Source organism: Dendrobates tinctorius, unplaced genomic scaffold, assembly GCF_039654945.1.
Source record: "Dendrobates tinctorius isolate UK_male_01 unplaced genomic scaffold, ASM3965494v1 ptg000254l, whole genome shotgun sequence".
NCBI classification, from domain to species: Eukaryota; Metazoa; Chordata; class Amphibia; order Anura; family Dendrobatidae; genus Dendrobates; species Dendrobates tinctorius.
In genome coordinates this window covers 4,318,753-4,331,889 of record NW_027361921.1, presented here as the reverse complement: position 1 = coordinate 4,331,889, position 13,137 = coordinate 4,318,753, and the positions used below count along the sequence as shown (strand labels likewise).

The 13,137-nt window shown below is 37.6% G+C and overlaps 4 non-coding genes across 4 annotated transcripts; 2 read left to right on the top strand and 2 right to left on the bottom strand.

The window, feature by feature from the left end:
• Positions 1 to 675: 675 nt before the first annotated feature.
• Positions 676 to 757, bottom strand: TRNAS-GCU (transfer RNA serine (anticodon GCU)). Its single transcript has one exon. It is a non-coding gene; the product is annotated as a tRNA-Ser (tRNA).
• A 380-nt stretch (positions 758 to 1,137) lies between these two features.
• On the top strand, positions 1,138 to 1,211 carry TRNAT-AGU (transfer RNA threonine (anticodon AGU)). The gene has a single exon. It is a non-coding gene; the product is annotated as a tRNA-Thr (tRNA).
• A 3,727-nt stretch (positions 1,212 to 4,938) lies between these two features.
• On the top strand, positions 4,939 to 5,012 carry TRNAT-AGU (transfer RNA threonine (anticodon AGU)). Its single transcript has one exon. It is a non-coding gene; the product is annotated as a tRNA-Thr (tRNA).
• Positions 5,013 to 6,208: 1,196 nt separating this feature from the next.
• Positions 6,209 to 6,290, bottom strand: TRNAS-GCU (transfer RNA serine (anticodon GCU)). The gene has a single exon. It is a non-coding gene; the product is annotated as a tRNA-Ser (tRNA).
• Between the last annotated feature and the right edge of the window lie 6,847 nt (positions 6,291 to 13,137).

Here is a 13,137-nt window from a genome sequence, read left to right as displayed (position 1 = left end):
AGCCTGTTTAGTAAACAGAAAATCTTGAATTTGAATGCCAGCAGTCCTCTTCCTTCTTTATCTCAGTTTAGGGCTGTTTAACTCTCTAAGCAGGCTTTCTAATGTATCACACCTGTTTGTCCTTTGTCTTAGTTGGTCAAAGAGCCTATTTAGTAAATGGAAAATCTTGAATTTGAATGCCAGCAGTCCTTTTCCTTCTTTATCTCAGTTTAGGGCTGTTTAACTCTCTAAGCAGGCTTTTTAATGTTTCGCACCTGTTTGTCCTTTGGCTTAGTTGGTCAAAGAGCCTATTTAGTAAAAGGAAAATCTTGATTTTGAATGTCAGCAGTGCTTTCTATTCTTCATCTCATTTTGTGGGTTTTTACCCCAAAAAGAGGACTTTTACTCTTGTTTGTCATCAAATATTAATTTCCCACAGCCCTAATATAATGCAATTGAGAAAAAAAATTGTCTGCTGTTGAAACACTTTAAAAGGAATTAGAGGATATAATTTTCTTTACAGAATATAGGATGGCATCAAGCTTTACAAATTAAAACGAGTGGATTTACAGATCTGACTCTGCAAAGTTTGATAGCAGCACAGGAGTATTGTAAACTTTCATGCTTGAAGTGTCCACCACTTGGGTTAAAAATGAAAACCAAACCATTCAACACGAAAGAAGAAGCAGATTAATACGACGAGGATGGGATTCGAACCCATGCATGCAGAGCACAATGGATTAGCAGTCCATCGCCTTAACCACTCGGCCACCTCATCTACATAGCACCCATGCATTTAGGTGGGAAGATGTTGAGAGGGTTTTTACCAGTCAGTGTTTTTTCACTGAAGATTGTATGTTGGCTTTTGTCAGAGTTGCCTTATCTCGTCAACTACAGTGCCTGTTGTTTGAAGTTAGCTTGGGGAAAACTCTATCAGAAATGAACCAGTGCTGAGGTTTTTAATATCAATTAGTCATAATTTTTCCTCCTTTTGGTTTTGCCATGGCATAAGTGTTATGACTGAGATTGAAATGTTATTCCATGTTTCTGCTCGACGTGGAATGGAACTCAAGCTCAATATTGTTTTGCTGCGCTAACCAGTTGAATGTTCGATTGGTGCTTCAATCTTCCTTGGATTTCAAACGCATGCCATCTTCTGGTGCTGTGGCTTAGTTGGTTAAAGCGCCTGTCTAGTAAACAGGAGATCCTGAGTTCGAATCTCAGCAGTGCCTTGTTTTCATCTCCTCACAAAGGAGCTTCCTATCTTAAAAATTGGTGTTTCACTTGCCACTGATAGTGCAATTGTGAGATTAAAAATCTCTTCTACCTAAGAGATATAAAGGAAGAAAGATGGCTTCAAGCATGACAATGTAAAACCAGTTGATTTAGTTTTGAAATGCATCCTTTCTATGCATCTCTAATCCGTTTATCCAATGTATCTCACCTTTATGTCCTTTGGCTTAGTTGGTCAAAGAGCCTGTTTAGTAAACAGAAAATCTTGAATTTGAATGCCAGCTATTCTTTCTTTATGTCAGTTTGGGGCTTCTTAACTCTCTAAGCAGGCTTTCTAATGTATCACACCTATTTGTCCTTTGTCTTAGTTGGTCAAAGAGCCTGTTTAGTAAACAGAAAATCTTGAATTTGAATGCCAGCAGTGCTATTCTTTCTTTATGTAAGTTTGGGGCTTCTTAACTCTCTAAGCAGGCTTTCTAATGTATCACACCTGTTTGTCCTTTGTCTTAGTTGGTCAAAGAGCCTGTTTAGTAAACAGAAAATCTTGAATTTGAATGCCAGCAGTCCTCTTCCTTCTTTATCTCAGTTTAGGGCTGTTTAACTCTCTAAGCAGGCTTTCTAATGTATCACACCTGTTTGTCCTTTGTCTTAGTTGGTCAAAGAGCCTATTTAGTAAATGGAAAATCTTGAATTTGAATGCCAGCAGTCCTTTTCCTTCTTTATCTCAGTTTAGGGCTGTTTAACTCTCTAAGCAGGCTTTTTAATGTTTTGCACCTGTTTGTCCTTTGGCTTAGTTGGTCAAAGAGCCTATTTAGTAAAAGGAAAATCTTGATTTTGAATGTCAGCAGTGCTTTCTATTCTTCATCTCATTTTGTGGGTTTTTACCCTAAAAAGAGGACTTTTACTCTTGTTTGTCATCAAATATTAATTTCCCACAGCCCTAATATAGTGCAATTGAGAAAAAAAATTGTCTGCTGTTGAAACACTTTAAAAGGAATTAGAGGATATAATTTTCTTTACAGAATATAGGATGGCATCAAGCTTTACAAATTAAAACCAGTGGATTTACAGATCTGACTCTGCAAAGTTTGATAGCAGCACAGGAGTATTGTAAACTTTCATGCTTGAAGTGTCCACCGCTTGGGTTAAAAATGAAAACCAAACCATTCAACATGAAAGAAGAAGCAGATTAATCTGACGAGGATGTGACTCGAACCCATGCATGCAGAGCACAATTGATTAGCAGTCCATCGCCTTAACCACTCGGTCACTTCTTCTACATAGTACCTGTGCGTTTAGGTGGGAAGATGTTGAGAGGGTTTTTACCAGTCAGTGTTTTTTCACTGAAGATTGTATGTTGGCTTTTGTCAGAGTTGCCTTATCTCGTCAACTACAGTGCCTGTTGTTTGAAGTTAGCTTGGGGAAAACTCTATCAGAAATGAACCAGTGCTGAGGTTTTTAATATCAATTAGTCATAATTTTTCCTCCTTTTGGTTTTGCCATGGCATTTCTTCAATCTGTCTATTCTGTGTCATAACTTGGAAGCAAAACAAGTCCCAAATTTCAGCTGTGCTAAAAGATGGCTCATTCAATTGCAAAACTTCAAAGCCTTTGTCCTCGATACAGCTTCTGTAAATTTGTCAGTCTTTTAAATGAATGCTCTTCAAAATTTACTTGGCTTCTTAAGTGTTATGACTGAGATTGAAATCTTACTCCATGTTTCTGCTCTACGTGGAATGGAACTCAAGCTCAATATTATTTTGCTGCGCTAACCAGTTGAATGTTCGATTGGTGCTTCAATCTTCCTTGGATTTCAAATGCATTCCATCTTCTGGTGCTGTGGCTTAGTTGGTTAAAGCACCTGTCTAGTAAACAGGAGATCCTGAGTTCGAATCTCAGCAGTGCCTTGTTTTCATCTCCTCACAAAGAAGCTTCCTATCTTAAAAATAGGTGTTTCACTTGCGACTGATAGTGCAATTGTGAGATTAAAAATCTCTTCTACCTAAGAGATATAAAGGAAGAAAGATGGCTTCAAGCATGACAATGTATAACCAGTTGGTTTAGTTTCTATGCATCTCTAATCCGTTTATCCAATGTATCTCACCTTTATGTCCTTTGGCTTAGTTGGTCAAAGAGCCTGTTTAGTAAACAGAAAATCTTGAATTTGAATGCCAGCTATTCTTTCTTTATGTCAGTTTGGGGCTTCTTAACTCTCTAAGCAGGCTTTCTAATGTATCACACCTATTTGTCCTTTGTCTTAGTTGGTCAAAGAGCCTGTTTAGTAAACAGAAAATCTTGAATTTGAATGCCAGCAGTGCTATTCTTTCTTTATGTCAGTTTGGGGCTTCTTAACTCTCTAAGCAGGCTTTCTAATGTATCACACCTGTTTGTCCTTTGTCTTAGTTGGTCAAAGAGCCTGTTTAGTAAACAGAAAATCTTGAATTTGAATGCCAGCAGTCCTCTTCCTTCTTTATCTCAGTTTAGGGCTGTTTAACTCTCTAAGCAGGCTTTCTAATGTATCACACCTGTTTGTCCTTTGTCTTAGTTGGTCAAAGAGCCTATTTAGTAAATGGAAAATCTTGAATTTGAATGCCAGCAGTCCTTTTCCTTCTTTATTTCAGTTTAGGGCTGTTTAACTCTCTAAGCAGGCTTTTTAATGTTTCGCACCTGTTTGTCCTTTGGCTTAGTTGGTCAAAGAGCTTATTTAGTAAAAGGAAAATCTTGATTTTGAATGTCAGCAGTGCTTTCTATTCTTCATCTCATTTTGTGGGTTTTTACCCCAAAAAGAGGACTTTTACTCTTGTTTGTCATCAAATATTAATTTCCCACAGCCCTAATATAGTGCAATTGAGAAAAAAAATTGTCTGCTGTTGAAACACTTTAAAAGGAATTAGAGGATATAATTTTCTTTACAGAATATAGGATGGCATCAAGCTTTACAAATTAAAACCAGTGGATTTACAGATCTGACTCTGCAAAGTTTGATAGCAGCACAGGAGTATTGTAAACTTTCATGCTTGAAGTGTCCACCGCTTGGGTTAAAAATGAAAACCAAACCATTCAACACGAAAGAAGAAGCAGATTAATCTGACGACGATGAGATTCGAACCCATGCATGCAGAGCACAATGGATTAGCAGTCCATGACCTTAACCACTCTGCCACCTCGTCTACATAGCGCCCGTGCGTTTAGGTGGGAAGATGTTGAGAGGGATTTTACCAGTCAGTGTTTTTTCACTGAAGATTGTATGTTGGCTTTTGTCAGAGTTGCCTTATCTCGTCAACTACAGTGCCTGTTGTTTGAAGTTAGCTTGGGGAAAACTCTATCAGAAATGAACCAGTGCTGAGGTTTTTAATATCAATTAGTCATAATTTTTCCTCCTTTTGGTTTTGCCATGGCATTTCTTCAATCTGTCTATTCTGTGTCATAACTTGGAAGCAAAACAAGTCCCAAATTTCAGCTGTGCTAAAAGATGGCTCATTCAATTGCAAAACTTCAAAGCCTTTGTCCTCGATACAGCTTCTGTAAATTTGTCAGTCTTTTAAATGAATGCTCTTCAAAATTTACTTGGCTTCTTAAGTGTTATGACTGAGATTGAAATCTTACTCCATGTTTCTGCTCTACGTGGAATGGAACTCAAGCTCAATATTATTTTGCTGCGCTAACCAGTTGAATGTTCGATTGGTGCTTCAATCTTCCTTGGATTTCAAATGCATTCCATCTTCTGGTGCTGTGGCTTAGTTGGTTAAAGCGCCTGTCTAGTAAACAGGAGATCCTGAGTTCGAATCTCAGCAGTGCCTTGTTTTCATCTCCTCACAAAGAAGCTTCCTATCTTAAAAATAGGTGTTTCACTTGCGACTGATAGTGCAATTGTGAGATTAAAAATCTCTTCTACCTAAGAGATATAAAGGAAGAAAGATGGCTTCAAGCATGACAATGTAAAACCAGTTGATTTAGTTTTGAAATGCATCCTTTCTATGCATCTCTAATCCGTTTATCCAATGTATCTCACCTTTATGTCCTTTGGCTTAGTTGGTCAAAGAGCCTGTTTAGTAAACAGAAAATCTTGAATTTGAATGCCAGCTATTCTTTCTTTATGTCAGTTTGGGGCTTCTTAACTCTCTAAGCAGGCTTTCTAATGTATCACACCTATTTGTCCTTTGTCTTAGTTGGTCAAAGAGCCTGTTTAGTAAACAGAAAATCTTGAATTTGAATGCCAGCAGTGCTATTCTTTCTTTATGTCAGTTTGGGGCTTCTTAACTCTCTAAGCAGGCTTTCTAATGTATCACACCTGTTTGTCCTTTGTCTTAGTTGGTCAAAGAGCCTGTTTAGTAAACAGAAAATCTTGAATTTGAATGCCAGCAGTCCTCTTCCTTCTTTATCTCAGTTTAGGGCTGTTTAACTCTCTAAGCAGGCTTTCTAATGTATCACACCTGTTTGTCCTTTGTCTTAGTTGGTCAAAGAGCCTATTTAGTAAATGGAAAATCTTGAATTTGAATGCCAGCAGTCCTTTTCCTTCTTTATTTCAGTTTAGGGCTGTTTAACTCTCTAAGCAGGCTTTTTAATGTTTCGCACCTGTTTGTCCTTTGGCTTAGTTGGTCAAAGAGCCTATTTAGTAAAAGGAAAATCTTGATTTTGAATGTCAGCAGTGCTTTCTATTCTTCATCTCATTTTGTGGGTTTTTACCCCAAAAAGAGGACTTTTACTCTTGTTTGTAATCAAATATTAATTTCCCACAGCCCTAATATAGTGCAATTGAGAAAAAAAATTGTCTGCTGTTGAAACACTTTAAAAGGAATTAGAGGATATAATTTTCTTTACAGAATATAGGATGGCATCAAGCTTTACAAATTAAAATGAGTGGATTTACAGATCTGACTCTGCAAAGTTTGATAGCAGCACAGGAGTATTGTAAACTTTCATGCTTGAAGTGTCCACCGCTTGGGTTAAAAATGAAAACCAAACCATTCAACATGAAAGAAGAAGCAGATTAATACGACGAGGATGGGATTCGAACCCATGCATGCAGAGCACAATGGATTAGCAGTCCATCACCTTAACCACTCGGCCACCTCGTCTACATAGCTCCCGTGCGTTTAGGTGGGAAGATGTTGAGAGGGTTTTTACCAGTCAGTGTTTTTTCACTGAAGATTGTATGTTGGCTTTTGTCAGAGTTGCCTTATCTCGTCAACTACAGTGCCTGTTGTTTGAAGTTAGCTTGGGGAAAACTCTATCAGAAATGAACCAGTGCTGAGGTTTTTAATATCAATTAGTCATAATTTTTCCTCCTTTTGGTTTTGCCATGGCATTTCTTCAATCTGTCTATTCTGTGTCATAACTTGGAAGCAAAACAAGTCCCAAATTTCAGCTGTGCTAAAAGATGGCTCATTCAATTGCAAAACTTCAAAGCCTTTGTCCTCGATACAGCTTCTGTAAATTTGTCAGTCTTTTAAATGAATGCTCTTCAAAATTTACTTGGCTTCATAAGTGTTATGACTGAGATTGAAATCTTATTCCATGTTTCTGCTCTACGTGGAATGGAACTCAAGCTCAATATTATTTTGCTGCGCTAACCAGTTGAATGTTCGATTGGTGCTTCAATCTTCCTTTGATTTCAAGTGCATCTCATCTTCTGGTGCTGTGGCTTAGTTGGTTAAAGCACCTGTCTAGTAAACAGGAGATCCTGAGTTCGAATCTCAGCAGTGCCTTGTTTTCATCTCCTCACAAAGAAGCTTCCTATCTTAAAAATAAATGTTTCACTTGCGACTGATAGTGCAATTGTGAGATTAAAAATCTCTTCTACCTAAGAGATATAAAGGAAGAAAGATGGCTTCAAGCATGACAATGTAAAACCAGTTCATTAACTTTTGAAATGCATCCTTTCTATGCATCTCTAATCCGTTTATCCAATGTATCTCACCTTTATGTCCTTTGGCTTAGTTGGTCAAAGAGCCTGTTTAGTAAACAGAAAATCTTGAATTTGAATGCCAGCAGTGCTATTCTTTCTTTATGTCAGTTTGGGGCTTCTTAACTCTCTAAGCAGGCTTTCTAATGTATCACACCTGTTTGTCCTTTGTCTTAGTTGGTCAAAGAGCCTGTTTAGTAAACAGAAAATCTTGAATTTGAATGCCAGCAGTCCTCTTCCTTCTTTATCTCAGTTTAGGGCTGTTTAACTCTCTAAGCAGGCTTTCTAATGTATCACACCTGTTTGTCCTTTGTCTTAGTTGGTCAAAGAGCCTATTTAGTAAATGGAAAATCTTGAATTTGAATGCCAGCAGTCCTTTTCCTTCTTTATCTCAGTTTAGTGCTGTTTAACTCTCTAAGCAGGCTTTTTAATGTTTCGCACCTGTTTGTCCTTTGGCTTAGTTGGTCAAAGAGCCTATTTAGTAAAAGGAAAATCTTGATTTTGAATGTCAGCAGTGCTTTCTATTCTTCATCTCATTTTGTGGGTTTTTACCCCAAAAAGAGGACTTTTACTCTTGTTTGTCATCAAATATTAATTTCCCACAGCCCTAATATAGTGCAATTGAGAAAAAAAATTGTCTGCTGTTGAAACACTTTAAAAGGAATTAGAGGATATAATTTTCTTTACAGAATATAGGATGGCATCAAGCTTTACAAATTAAAACCAGTGGATTTAGAGATCTGACTCTGCAAAGTTTGATAGCAGCACAGGAGTATTGTAAACTTTCATGCTTGAAGTGTCCACCGCTTGGGTTAAAAATGAAAACCAAACCATTCAACACGAAAGAAGAAGCAGATTAATCTGACGAGGATGTGACTCGAACCCATGCATGCAGAGCACAATGGATTAGCAGTCCATCGCCTTAACCACTCGGCCACTTCTTCTACATAGCACCTGTGCGTTTAGGTGGGAAGATGTTGAGAGGGTTTTTACCAGTCAGTGTTTTTTCACTGAAGATTGTATGTTGGCTTTTGTCAGAGTTGCCTTATCTCGTCAACTACAGTGCCTGTTGTTTGAAGTTAGCTTGGGGAAAACTCTATCAGAAATGAACCAGTGCTGAGGTTTTTAATATCAATTAGTCATAATTTTTCCTCCTTTTGGTTTTGCCAAGGCATAAGTGTTATGACTGAGATTGAAATGTTATTCCATGTTTCTGCTCTACGTGGAATGGAACTCAAGCTCAATATTGTTTTGCTGCGCTAACCAGTTGAATGTTCGATTGGTGCTTCAATCTTCCTTGGATTTCAAATGCATGCTATCTTCTGGTGCTGTGGCTTAGTTGGTTAAAGCGCCTGTCTAGTAAACAGGAAGATCCTGAGTTCGAATCTCAGCTGTGCCTTGTTTTCATCTCCTCACAAAGAAGCTTCCTATCTTAAAAATAGGTGTTTCACTTGCGACTGATAGTGCAATTGTGAGATTAAAAATCTCTTCTACCTAAGAGATATAAAGGAAGAAAGATTGCTTCAAGCATGACAATGTAAAACCAGTTGATTTAGTTTCTATGCATCTCTAATCCGTTTATCCAATGTATCTCACCTTTATGTCCTTTGGCTTAGTTGGTCAAAGAGCCTGTTTAGTAAACAGAAAATCTTGAATTTGAATGCCAGCTATTCTTTCTTTATGTCAGTTTGGGGCTTCTTAACTCTCTAAGCAGGCTTTCTAATGTATCACACCTATTTGTCCTTTGTCTTAGTTGGTCAAAGAGCCTGTTTAGTAAACAGAAAATCTTGAATTTGAATGCCAGCAGTCCTCTTCCTTCTTTATCTCAGTTTAGGGCTGTTTAACTCTCTAAGCAGGCTTTCTAATGTATCACACCTGTTTGTCCTTTGTCTTAGTTGGTCAAAGAGCCTATTTAGTAAATGGAAAATCTTGAATTTGAATGCCAGCAGTCCTTTTCCTTCTTTATCTCAGTTTAGGGCTGTTTAACTCTCTAAGCAGGCTTTTTAATGTTTCGCACCTGTTTGTCCTTTGGCTTAGTTGGTCAAAGAGCCTATTTAGTAAAAGGAAAATCTTGATTTTGAATGTCAGCAGTGCTTTCTATTCTTCATCTCATTTTGTGGGTTTTTACCCCAAAAAGAGGACTTTTACTCTTGTTTGTCATCAAATATTAATTTCCCACAGCCCTAATATAGTGCAATTGAGAAAAAAAATTGTCTGCTGTTGAAACACTTTAAAAGGAATTAGAGGATATAATTTTCTTTACAGAATATAGGATGGCATCAAGCTTTACAAATTAAAACCAGTGGATTTACAGATCTGACTATGCAAAGTTTGATAGCAGCACAGGAGTATTGTAAACTTTCATGCTTGAAGTGTCCACCGCTTGGGTTAAAAATGAAAACCAAACCATTCAACACGAAAGAAGAAGCAGATTAATCTGACGAGGATGTGACTCGAACCCATGCATGCAGAGCACAATGGATTAGCAGTCCATCGCCTTAACCACTCGGCCACTTCTTCTACATAGCACCTGTGCGTTTAGGTGGGAAGATGTTGAGAGGGTTTTTTACCAGTCAGTGTTTTTTCACTGAAGATTGTATGTTGGCTTTTGTCAGAGTTGCCTTATCTCGTCAACTACAGTGCCTGTTGTTTGAAGTTAGCTTGGGGAAAACTCTATCAGAAATGAACCAGTGCTGAGGTTTTTAATATCAATTAGTCATAATTTTTCCTCATTTTGGTTTTGCCAAGGCATAAGTGTTATGACTGAGATTGAAATGTTATTCCATGTTTCTGCTCTACGTGGAATGGAACTCAAGCTCAATATTGTTTTGCTGCGCTAACCAGTTGAATGTTCGATTGGTGCTTCAATCTTCATTGGATTTCAAATGCATGCCATCTTCTGGTGCTGTGGCTTAGTTGGTTAAAGCGCCTGTCTAGTAAACAGGAAGATCCTGAGTTCGAATCTCAGCAGTGCCTTGTTTTCATCTCCTCACAAAGAAGCTTCCTATCTTAAAAATAGGTGTTTCACTTGCGACTGATAGTGCAATTGTGAGATTAAAAATCTCTTCTACCTAAGAGATATAAAGGAAGAAAGATTGCTTCAAGCATGACAATGTAAAACCAGTTGATTTAGTTTCTATGCATCTCTAATCCGTTTATCCAATGTATCTCACCTTTATGTCCTTTGGCTTAGTTGGTCAAAGAGCCTGTTTAGTAAACAGAAAATCTTGAATTTGAATACCAGCTATTCTTTCTTTATGTCAGTTTGGGGCTTCTTAACTCTCTAAGCAGGCTTTCTAATGTATCACACCTATTTGTCCTTTGTCTTAGTTGGTCAAAGAGCCTGTTTAGTAAACAGAAAATCTTGAATTTGAATGCCAGCAGTGCTATTCTTTCTTTATGTAAGTTTGGGGCTTCTTAACTCTCTAAGCAGGCTTTCTAATGTATCACACCTGTTTGTCCTTTGTCTTAGTTGGTCAAAGAGCCTGTTTAGTAAACAGAAAATCTTGAATTTGAATGCCAGCAGTCCTCTTCCTTCTTTATCTCAGTTTAGGGCTGTTTAACTCTCTAAGCAGGCTTTCTAATGTATCACACCTGTTTGTCCTTTGTCTTAGTTGGTCAAAGAGCCTATTTAGTAAATGGAAAATCTTGAATTTGAATGCCAGCAGTCCTTTTCCTTCTTTATCTCAGTTTAGGGCTGTTTAACTCTCTAAGCAGGCTTTTTAATGTTTCGCACCTGTTTGTCCTTTGGCTTAGTTTGTCAAAGAGCCTATTTAGTAAAAGGAAAATCTTGATTTTGAATGTCAGCAGTGCTTTCTATTCTTCATCTCATTTTGTGGGTTTTTACCCCAAAAAGAGGACTTTTACTCTTGTTTGTCATCAAATATTAATTTCCCACAGCCCTAATATAGTGCAATTGAGAAAAAAAATTGTCTGCTGTTGAAACACTTTAAAAGGAATTAGAGGATATAATTTTCTTTACAGAATATAGGATGGCATCAAGTTTTACAAATTAAAACGAGTGGATTTACAGATCTGACTCTGCAAAGTTTGATAGCAGCACAGGAGTATTGTAAACTTTCATGCTTGAAGTGTCCACCGCTTGGGTTAAAAATGAAAACCAAACCATTCAACACGAAAGAAGAAGCAGATTAATCCGACGACGATGAGATTCGAACCCATGCATGCAGAGCACAATGGATTAGCAGTCCATCACCTTAACCACTCGGCCACCTCGTCTATATAGCGCCCGTGTGTTTAGGTGGGAAGATGTTGAGAGGGTTTTTACCAGTCAGTGTTTTTTCACTGAAGATTGTATGTTGGCTTTTGTCAGAGTTGCCTTATCTCGTCAACTACAGTGCCTGTTGTTTGAAGTTAGCTTGGGGAAAACTCTATCAGAAATGAACCAGTGCTGAGGTTTTTAATATCAATTAGTCATAATTTTTCCTCCTTTTGGTTTTGCCATGGCATTTCTTCAATCTGTCTATTCTGTGTCATAACTTGGAAGCAAAACAAGTCCCAAATTTCAGCTGTGCTAAAAGATGGCTCATTCAATTGCAAAACTTCAAAGCCTTTGTCCTCGATACAGCTTCTGTAAATTTGTCAGTCTTTTAAATGAATGCTCTTCAAAATTTACTTGGCTTCTTAAGTGTTATGACTGAGATTGAAATCTTATTCCATGTTTCTGCTCTACGTGGAATGGAACTCAAGCTCAATATTATTTTGCTGCGCTAACCAGTTGAATGTTCGATTGGTGCTTCAATCTTCCTTTGATTTCAAGTGCATGCCATCTTCTGGTACTGTGGCTTAGTTGGTTAAAGCGCCTGTCTAGTAAACAGGAGATCCTGAGTTCAAATCTCAGCAGTGCTTTGTTTTCATCTCCTCACAAAGAAGCTTCCTATCTTAAAAATAGGTGTTTTACTTGCGACTGATAGTGCAATTGTGAGATTAAAAATCTCTTCTACCTAAGAGATATAAAGGAAGAAAGATGGCTTCAAGCATGACAATGTAAAACCAGTTCATTTAGTTTTGAAATGCATCCTTTCTATGCATCTCTAATCCGTTTATCCAATGTATCTCACCTTTATGTCCTTTGGCTTAGTTGGTCAAAGAGCCTGTTTAGTAAACAGAAAATCTTGAATTTGAATGCCAGCTATTCTTTCTTTATGTCAGTTTGGGGCTTCTTAACTCTCTAAGCAGGCTTTCTAATATATCACACCTATTTGTCCTTTGTCTTAGTTGGTCAAAGAGCCTGTTTAGTAAACAGAAAATCTTGAATTTGAATGCCAGCAGTGCTATTCTTTCTTTATGTCAGTTTGGGGCTTCTTAACTCTCTAAGCAGGCTTTCTAATGTATCACACCTGTTTGTCCTTTGTCTTAGTTGGTCAAAGAGCCTGTTTAGTAAACAGAAAATCTTGAATTTGAATGCCAGCAGTCCTCTTCCTTCTTTATCTCAGTTTAGGGCTGTTTAACTCTCTAAGCAGGCTTTCTAATGTATCACACCTGTTTGTCCTTTGTCTTAGTTGGTCAAAGAGCCTATTTAGTAAATGGAAAATCTTGAATTTGAATGCCAGCAGTCCTTTTCCTTCTTTATCTCAGTTTAGGGCTGTTTAACTCTCTAAGCAGGCTTTTTAATGTTTCGCACCTGTTTGTCCTTTGGCTTAGTTGGTCAAAGAGCCTATTTAGTAAAAGGAAAATCTTGATTTTGAATGTCAGCAGTACTTTCTATTCTTCATCTCATTTTGTGGGTTTTTACCCCAAAAAGAGGACTTTTACTCTTGTTTGTCATCAAATATTAATTTCCCACAGCCCTAATATAGTGCAATTGAGAAAAAAAATTCTCTGCTGTTGAAACACTTTAAAAGGAATTAGAGGATATAATTTTCTTTACAGAATATAGGATGGCATCAAGCTTTACAAATTAAAACGAGTGGATTTACAGATCTGACTCTGCAAAGTTTGATAGCAGCACAGGAGTATTGTAAACTTTCATGCTTGAAGTGTCCACCACTTGGGTTAAA